Genomic DNA, 14,206 nt, shown 5'->3' with positions numbered 1-14,206 from the left:
CACCTAAGGAAAGTAGACATAGCATTACTTTATCATCTTGCCTATCTTGGAGTGAAAAGGCATCATAAGCATAGGATAATAGTCTCAACAGTGATACTAGAAGTATGCATCCTAAACTTACAAATACCGGGGCATTACCTGACAGAAGTTCTAAGCCTCAAAGGCCTTACATCATTGCAAGTTAGATGCGAGGATCAGCATCAAGTTCTCAGGAAGTCCACTTTCTCTAAACTGTGGAAAAGCAGAAACTGGTCCTCCAAACTGCTAGTTAAGCCTCTTTCATTAAGAAAAGTAATAGCTTCTCCTGCTGTAGGAAGACAAGGCCCATTTTAAAATTGGTGCAACAAAGTGACCATTACTCCAAAGTCTAGTGACAAGGGTCTGACACCAAAAGATGATTTGTAAGGGCATGGTAGCCCTGCAATCATTTGCACATCAACATCCATAACAAAGCAAAACTGGCATCTTCACATTTGAAAATAAATGAGGAAGACAGCAGTTGACCATAGGACTTGAGAGGTGCAATTCTAAATGCTGGACTCCTCCAGTGTCTTCATACAAAATGCCATAACTGTGATTTCCCAGGTACTTTCTCTGCAAGATGGAGCTGCTAGCGATGAATGATATCCAGCTCTGTCCTGAAAAAGACAATCTTCCAAGTCAGACTCAGACAAGATCTCTCCAAGGTTCTAAAGGCACCAATGATTTGCAAACACTGGAGCTGCCAAGACGATCAGCAATGCTAAACGGCAATCCCTTGCCAGGACCACTAAGAGAGAGTTTTCCATACAAGGAAACACAGGAAGTTTCTTCTCATGCAAAGCCTGTACCCTGATTGCTTGGACTATAGCAAAAAATGTGCCTGCAAAGTACAATCCAAACAGCAACACACAGCACTGAATGCTATATCCACCAAGACAGAAACAAAGAAGCTTACTGGTCAGGCACAAACATATGTATTATAGGGGATCCACTATACCTACGGGCACCACCTGGATGCTCCACTGCCGCAGATGTTCTTAGCAGATTTGTTTGCTTAAAGTCACTGAAGTCCAGAATGGAATAAAAAAAAAACTTTTGTCTCTTTCAAGAAAGAAAAGAGGTAGCAGAACCTATTTGTCTCTCTCTTTCTGAAGGGAGGGACTCTACAGCTTCTTGTTTTTTTCAGGCCCCTCAGACCTCATGATTATCAGTCCAGCCCCCCAGTACTCAATGTCCACACTGGGTCTACTAACAATTCTTCAACCTCCCAAGCTTACTCCATTTTTGGTGGAGAAGGTTATGGATCCTGAGGGTGTGCTGGGCTCAACTGTGCTTCTATCCAGGGGAGGATTTTTTTATGACCTACCCCCCCTCATGTTTGTTGACTACATCCAAGGACAACTCCCATCTTTGGACCACACCTCCCCTTAGGGAGCATATAAATGAGTACCATCCCACCTTTGATGGGCACACACTCATTCCTTTCCTGCTTCTCCATCAGTCACTAAATGGACAAAGGCTAGCTGGGCCACAGTCAGGGCTTTATCCTTGTACTCCACTAGAGCAACCAACTCTATAGCTTCTTTGAAGGACAGACTATGGTCCTCTCCCCCAGACTTCTGAGGAGAAAGTTTGATCCATGCTGCCTGCAGAAGGTCAAAGACCTTTAAGTGAAACCAACAAATACGTGAGCCAACTAATGGTCCTTTGTAAAGTTTCTCCAAGCTAAGGTAAAGTAAACAATGAGACACAGACACACACACACACACTTTCCCTTGTATGTAGTCCTGGGCACCAGTTAGGACCATGATTAATAAAGTCGGTGAAGTTGTTCAGCTAGGAGTTTGGGCAAACTGCCCAGTACTTGGAGGTCTTCCTCATTCTTTATACATGCTTTCTCCTGGAAGATTTTATAGTTTCATAGTTTAGTACTAGGCTATCTGCCTTGGGGCATTTGTTAGCCTAGCCATAGTGATGTGGCTTTTGCCACCCCATGAAATGGTACAAAAATGTACAGAATAAATTTAGAATACTGTGCCTCTATCTAGTAGTGACACAATGAAGGTCCCCTTATATAATAGAATTAGTTTACTGTGCCCCTGTCTAGCAGTGACACAGATGTGACCCCTAAACTTACGATCTCCCATCCACTCATCAAGATTTCTCTTGAAGAGAGTCAGTGAGGCTCTGCCTAATATGAACTGGGATCTTGTTCCAAAGCATGGGAAGCCTCTGGGTTATGAATCTATCCCTCCAGCATGTCCTATTCATACTTGTGCCGAGGTTTAAGTCTTTAGCTCTCGTGGTCCTGATGGATTTGGATTTTTTGAGGTGGAGCATGTCCATCAGATCCTGATTGGACATGGCCTTGTACGTCAGGCAGAGATCACCTCTGAGCAGGCGGTATGCTACTGAATAGAGCTGAAGTTTCTTTAGTCTGGCAGAATAAGACATGTTGGAGACCCTTGATCCTCTTGGTGAGGTACTTTTGTGGTCACTCCAGCTGTTGCAAATGCCGGGTGAGGTACATACCAAATGAGGCATTGTACTCAATCATGGGTCTGATGAGGGAGGAGTATAGGGGTACAATGACATCCTTGGATCTGGATGTGAATCCCTTCATGATGAGGTGTGCAAGGTAGAATGTTTTTCTAACCACTTTGGCAACGTGGGTGTCAAATGAGAGGTCGCTGTTGACTTGGGTCCCTAGGTCTCTGATTACTTTTTCCATACTCAGGGGGTTGCTGTCTATGTGATAATTTGTGGGTACTTTGTTTTTCCCAAGGGGCATGAGTATACATTTTGGCATTTAGTTTAGTGACTCCGGCACCAGTTGTCCGTTTCTGTGAGGCCTTTTTGTAGGATGTATGTGTCCGCTGGTGTATGGCGCCTAGTTTTCAGTCATAACTTTGTCAGCCACAATCCTCCCATGTTTGCTTTAACATCTGAGAAATAAATGCCGAACAAGAGGGGTCCCAGGACAGATCCCTGTGGGACACCACTTGCGACTGGCTTTGAGTCTGACATTGCTCCAGTGATTTTAACTTTATGGGTTCTGTCCTTTAGCCAGTTTGCAACCCATCTAGTGACATAAGGGTTCGTTTAAGCTGTTGAGCTTATCTATGATGCCTGAGTGGGGTATTGTGTGGCCTTAGCCAAGTCCAGGTAGGCTGTATGGACTGCTTTGTCCTCATCAATGGCTCTAGTGACTGTTTCAAAAAAGTCAACCAGGTTCAAAAGGCAGGATCTGCCCTTTACAAAGCCGAACTGGGTGGGGTCAAGTGTCTGTAGGTCCCCTATGTCTCTGTTTATGAGTTCCATAATGATTCTTTCCATAGCTTTGCAGATCAGGCTGGTTAAGCTTATGGGGTGGTAGTTCCCAGGGTCTGTAGAGGTACCCCTTTGTGGAGTGGGACCACTGTTGCTGTACGCCAGTGTTCAGGTACATATCCTGTAGTAAGGCTAAGGTTAAATAGCATTTTTATGTGGGGGTTTAGCTCCTCTTGGAGTTCGATACCGTCAGGTCCCATTGATGCTGTGTTTTTAGCTTTGTTGAGGCGGTTCTCACTTGGACATCTGAGATGACAGGGAGATTACATTCAGCTGGGATAAGTATTTCTTCTTTTAGGGTGAGGGGAGAAATATGCACTGAACCTGTCAGCCAGAATGTTGGCAATATCTGTGGGTTTAGTGTATTTTTTGTTGTTGTGAACCAACTCTGAGCATATCTGAGGGTTTCCGCCCAGGTTTCTAACATAGCTGAAGAAGGCTTTGTGGTTATCTTTAGTGTCCTTAGCGATTTTTCTCTCAAAGTTGGCCTTGGATGTTTTATGAGAGCGTAGTTTTCTGCTAATGTTGATCAGAGATGTCTTCCCTTCATGGGATTTTGCTCTGACGTGCAGTAGCTTCCTTCTTTTGTTATACAATTTGTTAATGGCTGAGGTCCACCAGACAGGACTTGCCTTTGGTGGAGAGGGACTTGGATTTATTTGGGATTGCATGATCCATGCATTCTTGGAGATGTCCATAGAAAGCATTTGTGAAGGTTTCGGCATTGTGGGATGTGGTATCCACTGGCCCAGTGGGCTTAAAGGATACCATCTCAGTCTTAAGAAGAGTGAAGTCTGCTTTTGTGAAGTTTTTCACTGTGGTCTTTTGTGCTGGGGGTGGAGGTGGGATATGTATATCCAGGGTGATTAGTTTGTGGTCAGATCTCACTAGTGAGGGTATACCTCCGGTGTGGAGCATTTTGTCCCCATGTTTGTGATGATCAGGTCTAGTATATTATCTCCCCTAGTGGGAGAGGTGACTAGTTGTTCCAATGCATTTGAATTTATGAATTCCAGGAACCTTTGGGCTAGGGTGTTAGGGCTAGAATAATGTACCCAATCTATGTTTGGGTAGTTGAAGTCTCCCAGTATGATGGTATTTTGTGATACATTCATATCCTCCAATGTCTTCAGGAAGGCTGAGTGGGGTTCCTGAGATTGGGAGGGTGGTCTGTAACATGCTACCAGTTGTATAGCAGTTTTGCCTATGGTTAGTTGCACCTGTATGGTCTCTGATGCTTCATGTGTTGCTACTAACCTGGAGGTGTGGGTGTCCTTGATGAATATGGACAATCCCCCTCCCTTTGTGGTTCGGCCTGGGTTTTGGGACCAAAAAGCATGATACGAGGTATAGCCTGATAGCGCTGGGGTGCTCTCAGGAGCCTTGAACCAGGTTTCAGTTACTGCACAGACGTCGATGTTCTCCATGCTGAGGAGTGCATCGAGTGCCTGCATCTTGAGACTTAGACTTCTAGCATTGAGCAGCATTACCCTTAGTTTTTTTTCCATTTTTGTTTTCTAAGGAGGTGGATTTGTCTTTTGAGCCTTGCCTAAAAAAGTCACTATGGGGGTGGCAAGAGCCTTAGCCAATATCCGGAAGCCCAGTGGCGACAGGTGTAAGCCATCCCTGCAGCGTGGCTTGTCCAACATGTCATCCCAGGCAGACAGACATTGGATCCCCTTAGAATGACACCAGTACTTGAGCCAATTATTAAAGCTGATCATCTTGTCTTTGTATTGTGGCATCATTCTTGGTGAGGGCAAGATGCTGCTCAGGGTCAGGGTCATACCAGCCTGGGCTACAAAATCGGAGAGCTCCTCTATGTCTCTTGGAAGATGAGAAAAGGGCAGTTGAGGCACTGTAAATGCCCTCCACGTTGGTTTATGCCTGTTTTTATATAAGGATATCCTCAGGTAAGCTCTGGAAGACCCATCCATAAATGCAGTGTCCAAGAACTGTGTACTTGTGCTCATCCTTCAAGAAGCAGACCAGGAGACTTACAATCTTACAACAGCACCTTCCATTACTTGATCTGGCTTCTCCTAACCAGAACCTCATCAAATAAATTAACAGAAGTCTACATGGAAATCCACTGTAAAAGTTCTGATAATGGTTTTAACCAGATTCTCCTTGAAACAGCATTACGAAGGCTCACCAGTCTTTCCAATGCCTGGTTTGTTGGAGGACTGAAACCATGAAAGGTAAAACACTTAGCTGAGAAACTAAAAACATGGGGCACAGAAAAAGCTCTCTTCAACTCTCTTATTAGGTGGAAAGGGGCAAAACAGAACATTTGGGATTTTACTCAAGAATGGTTGGCCAGGATGTCAAGTCCACTACACTTGGTGCTTGCAGATGCCATTAACCTTCTTAAAGATGCAGTCTGCAGAATTCAGATGTTTTAAAGCTGAAAAAAAACACAGCATCACTGAGGATAGGTTCCACAGAGTAGATCATACAAGGCTTCTCATTCTTTTTGCCAAGTTAATGACAGAGTCATTTCTGGGTAAAAAAAAAAAAAAAAGACAAAATCCAGTCCATATAGGATTACACTACCAAACTGAAACAGTTTAAATGTATTTGGTAAAATGTGTCTTGACACTCGGCTACAGACTACTGTTAGCTGGTGAGTATAGATAAAATGTGGTACATAGTTCTACCTCTGCAATCTGTCTATATCTGGATGAGAACACTGACATATTTCCCTAACAGAATATATCACTTTTTAACTCAAACATATTTTTTTTGTTAGTTGTGATATAATGTTAACTCCATAAATATATTTTCTTGTTATGTATATATTCCCCATCCTGAAAATAAGTTATATACACCGGGCTTTGAGCCTCAAAGAACAGAGCCCTGGCTGTGACCCAGGTGCCAGGTTACCAAAGTACAATAAATAGCTAGGATGCTGGAAGAGCTGAATGGGAGGGGGGTGAGACAGAGGTATAGCTTTTTGTCAATGAGCCTACCCAGGGGAAAGGATTTGATAATTTCATTGCAATATTATTCCAGGGTTGTCAGGACAGTCTCCCCAACAAGTACTGCCACAGTTGTTGTAGGGACAAGAGTATAACTATCCAAGCCAGGATGCTGGCAGCTCTGACAGGTAGCATATAGTTGGGTAAGTGGGTGTGTGTTCATATAGTGGGAGCAGTGGTAAATGCTGTGCTGATACTAGTGCCTACATCACCATCAAAATGTGAGATTAGATACCTATGTAGAAAATCCTGTTATGGTTGCTTGGTTGACAACTGTATCATAGGTAGGTACTAGGCTATCGGCCCAAGGGCCTAAGTAAGCCTAGCCAACAAGGTTCCCTGGCTTACGCCACCCTAGAAAATTATTTTCTGTGCCCCAGTTGAGCAGAGCCACAGAAGTGATCCCTGAGGTGTATTTCCCATTTCCCATCCATTTATCAAGATTTTTCTTGAAGAGTGCTAATGAGGAACTTTGCTTGACATTAAAAATGGACTGCCTTATCAAATAGGGGAATATGTGTGCTATGGTGGCCCTCAATCTGAAAGAAAAATAGAAACCAAAGCTCTTGCCTCAGTGGGGAATGAATGGGCAGCCATGACAGTCGCTTTATGACTGGCATGCATGATGGGATAGAAAAAGCACCAAGAAAACATAACTAAAATGTAAAAGAATAAAGTTTGCAAAGTTGTTTGTCTTTCGGCTTTTCCCAGTAAGGGGTCGTCACAGCGGAACTCAGGTCCGCTAATGACTGGCAGTAGATTTTTACGAAACACCGAGGTGTCAGATCGAAGCCCAACCTTCAACAAAGGCATGCCCTATTTACGCACGCATGTCTTTCGAACGCTACCCAACCGCAGGAAGGACATGCAGACTCCACACAGAAGGCACTCCCAAGCCCAGTCGAGAATCGAACGGGAGAACCTCTTGCTGTGAAGTAACAACGCTACCACCGTACCACCAAGGCATTAATTAACTGAAATGACTGTACACACTTGCATTTGTTACCTACAGATACAAGGTAAAATCTGGACTCTGACATTACACAGTATTGAGTCTTAAATCTACCAAAAATGCTAACTGCCTATGGTATTCACTTTTCGGAATGGCTTTCCTCCTTTAACTCTTTAATGAGATGCTGTACTGTCAATACATATTCTTCTGCCACTTTCCTCCCCTTATTCTCTCTCTACATTTTTTCTTCTACCACTGGTGCTCGTTCCCTGAGCACACCAGTATCACCACAGAGACTGGTCTTTCTTGTTATTCTAACTTTCTTCTCAGTGCCTTCTGTAATGTTTTACTCTTGTTAAAATGCATCTGTAGCATCCACACACTACTGCTTCCCAATCACTCCTCTTTTGATAACTTTCTCCACTTCCTCTTTTACCCCTCCTCTCTCTTTTGACTGGCTTCTGAATTCCATCGGTAAACATAATACAGTTACCTCAGAAATATGATTTGCTTATCCCTCACAGTCCTATTTATCCTGTCTTTCCTTACACCATCCCCTTTTCATCCATCTCCATACTCAATCTACTAACTACTCATATTGTCTCATCTAAAAGTACTTCCACTGGTCTTACTACTCCACATTTCATAGGTTCATAGGTTGGTACTATGCTATCAGCCCTAGGGCCTAGCCAAACAATTCCCCCGATATTTCTTCCCACAATATTTGCTTCCCTGGACCCCTGTCTAGCAGGGCAACTGACGTGATCCCCGGGGTGAATTTCCTATCTCCCATCCAATCGTCAAGGTTCCTTTTGAAGAGGGCCAAGGAGGCGCTCTGCTTGACATGTATGGGCAATCGATTCCAGAGTATGGGGAATCTCTGGGTCAAGAACCTATCCCTTCAGCATGTTTTGTTCATTGTGATGACAAGGTTTAGATCCCTGGAGCATGTGGCTCTGAGGGATTGGAATTTCTTTAAGTGGAGCATGTCCAACAGCTCAGGGTTTGACATGACCTTGTATGTTAAGCAGAGATCGCCTCTGAGTAGATGATATGCCACAGGAGTATAGCTGGAGTTTTTTTAGTCGGTCAGCATAGGGCATCTGCTTTAGGCCTGTGAATCTTTTAGTGAGGTATTTCTGCGGCCTTTTCAGCTGTTGCAGATGTCTTGTGAGGTACATACCAAACGGGGTGTTGTACTCTATAATGGGTCTAATGAGGGATGAGTACAGTGGGACAATGACCTCCTTTTTTCTGGATGAAAAGCCCTTAGTGATGAGGTGTGCCACATAGGATTTCCTGACTGTTGTGCCGATGTGGTTATCGAAGGTGAGACCACTGTCCACCTGTGTCCCTAAGTCTCTCATTACACTTTCGGTGTTTAGTGTACTGCCACCTATGTGGTAATTCATGGGTACATGTTTTTTCCCAAAGGGGATAACTATACATTTCTTGGCATTAAGCTTGAGCCCTTGGCTCAGACACCAAGCATGTTTCTGTAAGGCCCTTTTGTAGAATATCCACATAATTTGGGGAGTCTATAATGGCTCTCAGTTTGCAGTCATCTGTGAACTTTGTTAGCAAGAGTCCCTTAGTGTTGGCCTGTACTTCAGAGAAGTAGATGCCAAACAAGAGCAGTCCCAGGACTGAACCCTGAGGTACTCCACTTGTCTGAAGCTGGATTTGGAGTTGGCTACTTTTACAGTCTGGGTTATGTCAGTAAGCCAGTTGGCAACCCATCGAGTGATGTAGAGATTTATGCCCAGCTGAGAAAGTTTATTAAGTTCATAGGTTGGTACTAGGCTATCGGCCCTAAGGCTTATGCAAGCCTAGCCATAACAATTCCCTGGAAATTTCTTCCCACAATATTTACTTCTCTGGGCCCCTGTCTAGCAGGGCGACTGACATGATCCCAGGGGTGAATTTCCTATCTCCCATCCAATCATCAAGGTTCCTTTTGAAGAGGGCCAATGAGGCGCTCTGCTTGACATGTATGGGCAGTCTATTCCAGAGTATGGGGAGTCTCTGAGTTAGGAATTATCCCTCCAGCATGTTTTGTTCACTGTGATGATAAGGCTTAGATCCCTGGAGCATGTGGCTCTGAGGGATTGAGATTTCTTTAAGTGAGCATGTCCAACAGCTCAGGGTTTGACATGGCCTTGTATGTTAAGCAGAGATCGCCTCTGAGTAGACGATATGCCACAGAGTATAGCTGGAGTTTTTTTTAGATAGTCAGCATATGGCATCTGCTTTAGGCCTGTGATTCTTTTAGTGCGGTATTTCTGTGGCCTTTCCAGCTGTTGCAGATGTCTTGTGAGGTACATACCAAATGGGGCATTATACTCTATAATGGGTCTAATGAGGGATGAGTACATTGGGACAATGACCTCCTTTTTTTCTGGATGAAAAGCCCTTAGTGATGATGTGTGCCACATAAAAGGATTTCCTGACTGTTGTGGCGATGTGGTTATCGAAAATGAGACCACTGTCGACTTGTGTCCCTAAGTCTCTCATCACACTTTCGATGTTTACTGTCCTGCCGCCTATGTGGTAGTTCATGGGTACATGTTTTTTTCCAAAGGGGATAACTATACATTTCCCATGGCTCTGGCACCAGGCATATGTTTCTGTAAGGCCCTTTTGCAGAATATCCACATCATTTGGGGATTCAGTAATGGCTCCCAGTTTGCAGTCATCTGCAAACTTCATTAGCCAGAGTCCCTTAGTGTTGGGCCTGTACTTCAGAGAAGTAGATGCCAAACAAAAGTGGTCCCAGGACTGAACCCTAAGCTACTCCACTTGTCTGGAGCTAGATTTGGAGTCGGCTACTTTTACAGTATGGGTTCTGTCAGTAAACCAGTTGGTAACCCATCGAGTGACATAGGGATTTATGCCCAGCTTAGTAAGTTTATCTATGATTCCATAGTGGGGAGATGATGTCGAAGGCCTTGGCGAGGTCCGGATAGGCTGTGTGGACCACCTTACCCTCATCCACAGCTCTGGAGACCGATTCAAAGAAGTCAATCAGATTCAGGAGACAAGATCGGCCCTTCACAAACCCAAACTGGGTGGGGTCCAGTGTTTGAAGGTTGCCAATGTCCCTGTTTATAAGTTCCACGATAATGCATTCCATGCCCTTGCAGATCAGGCTTGTCAGACTGATGGGACGGTAGTTACCGGGATCCAAGGCGGATCTTCCCTTGTGAAGCGGGATAACTGTAGCTGTGCGCCACTCAGTGGGCACGAAGCCTGAGGTGAGGCTATGATTAAACATGACACTTAGGTGGGGTGCCAGTTCATTTTGTAGTTCATGTAGTACACAGCCTGGGATGTCATCTGGTCCCATGGATGCCATACTCCTAGCTTTGAAGAGTGCTGTTTCTACCTGTGTGGTTGTGATTATCGGAACTTGGCAATCTTTTGGTATTGAGATGGGCTCTTTAGGGGGTGAGAGGGGGGTGAAGTTGGCACTAAATTGATCTGCCAGGATATTGGCAATATCCTTGGGATCAGTATATTTAATGCCATTCTGTTGTAGCTCAGAGCAGATCTGAGCATTTTCATTTAGATTCTTGACATAATTATAGAATGCCTTGTGGTTGTCTTTGGAATCTTTGGCAATTTTATTTTCGTAACTAGCTTTTGAGGATTTTATGAGGGATCTCAGCTTCTTACTGAGGCTGGTGAGGGAGTTTTTTAAATCCTGGGATTTTCTTTTCTGCAACAGTTTCTTCCTTCTGTTGTATAGTTTGTTTATAGCAGGGGACCACCAGATTGGCTTACTTTTTTTTGGAGAAGAGCATCTTGGTTCTATTTGGGATGGCACGATTCATGCACGAGTGGATGTGCTCGTAGAGTGCCTTAGTGTAGGATTCTGCAGTTGAACTTCCAGATCCCGTCTGCGTGGGTGTCGTGAAGTTTGTCACTTCTGACTTCAGTAGCATGAAGTTGGCTTTGGAGAAGGTTTTTAAGGTGGTTTCCTTACTGGGGGGCGAGGGTGGGATGTGGATGTTAAGGGTGATTTGCTTATGGTCAGACCTGACCAATGAGGGGGTGACCACTGGTGTGGAGCATCTATCTCCCATGTTGGTAATGACCAGGTCTAGGATATTGGAGCCCCTGGGGGGACAAGGGATTAGTAGATCCAGGGCGTTGGAATTTATGAATTCCAAGAACCGCTGGGAAAAGGAGTTGGTACCCGAGTAGTTTTCCCAATTAATGGCAGGGTAGTTTAAATCACCCAGTATTAGGGTGTTTGGTTGTATCTTAATATTTTCCAGTATGTTTAGGAAGGTGTAGTGAGAATCTTGGGGTATGGTGGTGGATCTGTAGCAAGCTACAATTTGGATTGCAGTCTTACCTAGTGTTAGTTGCACCTGGAGAATTTCAGATGCATTGTGTTGGGCAACTAGCCTGGAGGTGTGAATATCCTTGGTGAATATGGACACTCCTCCACCTTTAGTGTTTCGGTCTTGGTTTTGTGGCCGAAAAGTGTGGTAAGAATTGTAGCCTAGTATTGCAGGGGTGCTCTCTGGAGCCTTGAACCAGGTCTCAGTCACTGCACAGATATCAATGTTCTCCATTTTAAAGAGTGCCTCGAGAGAGTGCATTTTGAGGTTTAGACTTCTAGCATTGAGTAGCATTACCTTCAGATTTTGCATGCTTGTATCTGTTACGGTCACTATAGGGGGTGGCAAGAGCTTTAGCCAGTAACCCAAATCCCAGGGGTGACAGGTACAGACCATCTCTGGCAAAGCATCGTGGTTTGTTGATCATGTCTTCCCAGGCAGACAAATACTGGATCCCCTTTGAATGACACCAGAAGCTTAGCCAATTGTTGCAGTCAATCATTTTGTCCTTATACTATAGTATAATTCTGGGCGAAGGCAGGATGCTACTCAGGGCTAGGGTCATACCTGCCTGGGTCACATGATCCAAGAGCTCTTCCATGTCTCTTTTCATGTAGTCCAGGGAGTTACATCTCAAGTCATTCACTCCAGCATGGACAATGACAGAGTCGTATTTGTACTTGTTGTGGAGTAACTTGAGTGCATGCATTATGTGGCAGATCCTGGCACCCGACATGCAGCTGACTAATTTTCTGCTTGTTCAGCCTGGTGAGTGGGACATCAGTGTGCCTGACTATAGAGTCACCTATGATTAAAGTGTTGGGTACATTGTCTTGCCTTAGGGGCTGTTGTTGGGTGGCACACTGGTATTGTGAGCTATGTGTCACTTTGGTTGTGACTGGTGTTTGTTTGCGTTTCGGCTTCAGAGGTCCTTGTTGCTTGGGCAGGTTAATGTTAAGGGCCTCCGCATATGTGGGTTTAGTGTTGCTATGTGTGGGTGTTGATGGTGTGGGTTTTGAAGGTCTATGAGTTGCTAGAGGTGTAATGCAGGTGTTAGCCTTCTCCTCTTGAATGTCTAGCACAATCTTGACCGGAGAGAGTGTTGCTTCCACTTTGGCTATGTAAGTGCATCTCTCGCAGGTTGTAGTGTTGGGTGGTAGGAGGAGAGGATTGCCTGTGTACATGAGGCAGTTGCCGCATTGCCCCAGTATGCCCAAATTCACCAGGTGGACAGGAGAAATCACGGGAAGCTGACCCTTGGACATGCCAGTTTCTGTGCTTTTTTGTAAAGTTTAAGAGCGGTTTTCCCTTACCTTTGCAAGGTACTTTGCAATTGTAGGCTGTTTAGTGCCTATAATTAATTTCTCCTTATTGACAAGGACAGCTGAGTGCTTGCATCAGTTTCAGGCTTCCTAGCTTTCTAGCAGGTTCTATAGCAAGTGCTAGTCACAGAGGTTCAGATTTTAGTGCTACTACTGAGAAACTAGCTAGTTTAAAGGGAAAATTTGAACAGCAAACTTTCTGGCACCTGGAATAGTTTAACTGTAGCCTCATAGTGCTGCATGATGTGAAAAATGTGCAAACACACACATTTTTAAGCCAGAAAGTTGGAAGGGATAGAAATCAGCCCAAAAAGGCTAATAAAATTACAATTTCAGAGCTGGAAACCACTCCTCTAGCATTAGATAGGCAGTACAATGCTCACCAGTCCCACTGGTAGGCAGTAGGACTTCCCTCTACCACAGCAAGGTCTGGATAGCTCTGAGCACAGAAAATAAAGTCCTGAGACAAGCAAAGCCTGGGATATGGACTGGCTAGAAAAGGTGGGAAACGAGCAAACAAGATAGCATATTTATTTTTTGTTGAAACAGGCTAAACAATGCAAGAATACCGTAAATAAACACAGAAAAGGCTAACTCACGAGTGTGTAGTCCTAAACAGTAAATGCAATTAAAACTTTACAAAATTAGCAATTTAAAACTTTTTAAATGAAGCAAGGCAAGTGCACAACTGGAAAATGATTTAAGAGGCAGTAACAGCAGAATAAGTAGCTAGTCTACATATACAGAGAAGTCTATATATATATATATATATATATATATATATATATATATATATATACAAAAAAGCAGCTAAAACACACAAACACTTCAGATGCAGTGCAACCTAGAGCACTTGAGGTGTAGCAATATTAAGGCAATTACAGTTATAATAAATGCTCTAAAATATACTCTATATTTCCAAAATGTTTGAGAAGCACAGTCAGAACATAAGAAAATTCAGGCAAAAAAATATATATTTTTTTTATTTTTATTTTTTTTTTGAAAGGGAAAAAGGAGAAACAGAAGGCCTCATCAAATGTTCTCTCTGTATTAGGTCGAAAGAGCTAATGACACTAGACTGGGAGGAGTGTCCCAGATCAGATCTACAGTAGGGGCGGGCAACTGCAAAGCCACCAAGTATAACACCAAGACACCAACAGGAAGGGCAGGTGGGGACATTAAAGCTATTAGCCTACAAAGCACTACAGAAAGCCACAAAATTAAAGTTTTTAAACAAATAAAGATTTGTAAATATACAGATAGGGTTACCACCTGTCCCACTTTGAGAGG

This window comes from Protopterus annectens, chromosome 17.part0 (genome assembly GCF_019279795.1).
Source record: "Protopterus annectens isolate FY-2018-M chromosome 17.part0, PAN1.0, whole genome shotgun sequence".
In the NCBI taxonomy this organism is placed as follows: Eukaryota; Metazoa; Chordata; order Ceratodontiformes; family Protopteridae; genus Protopterus; species Protopterus annectens.
This window is presented reverse-complemented; position numbering follows the sequence as displayed.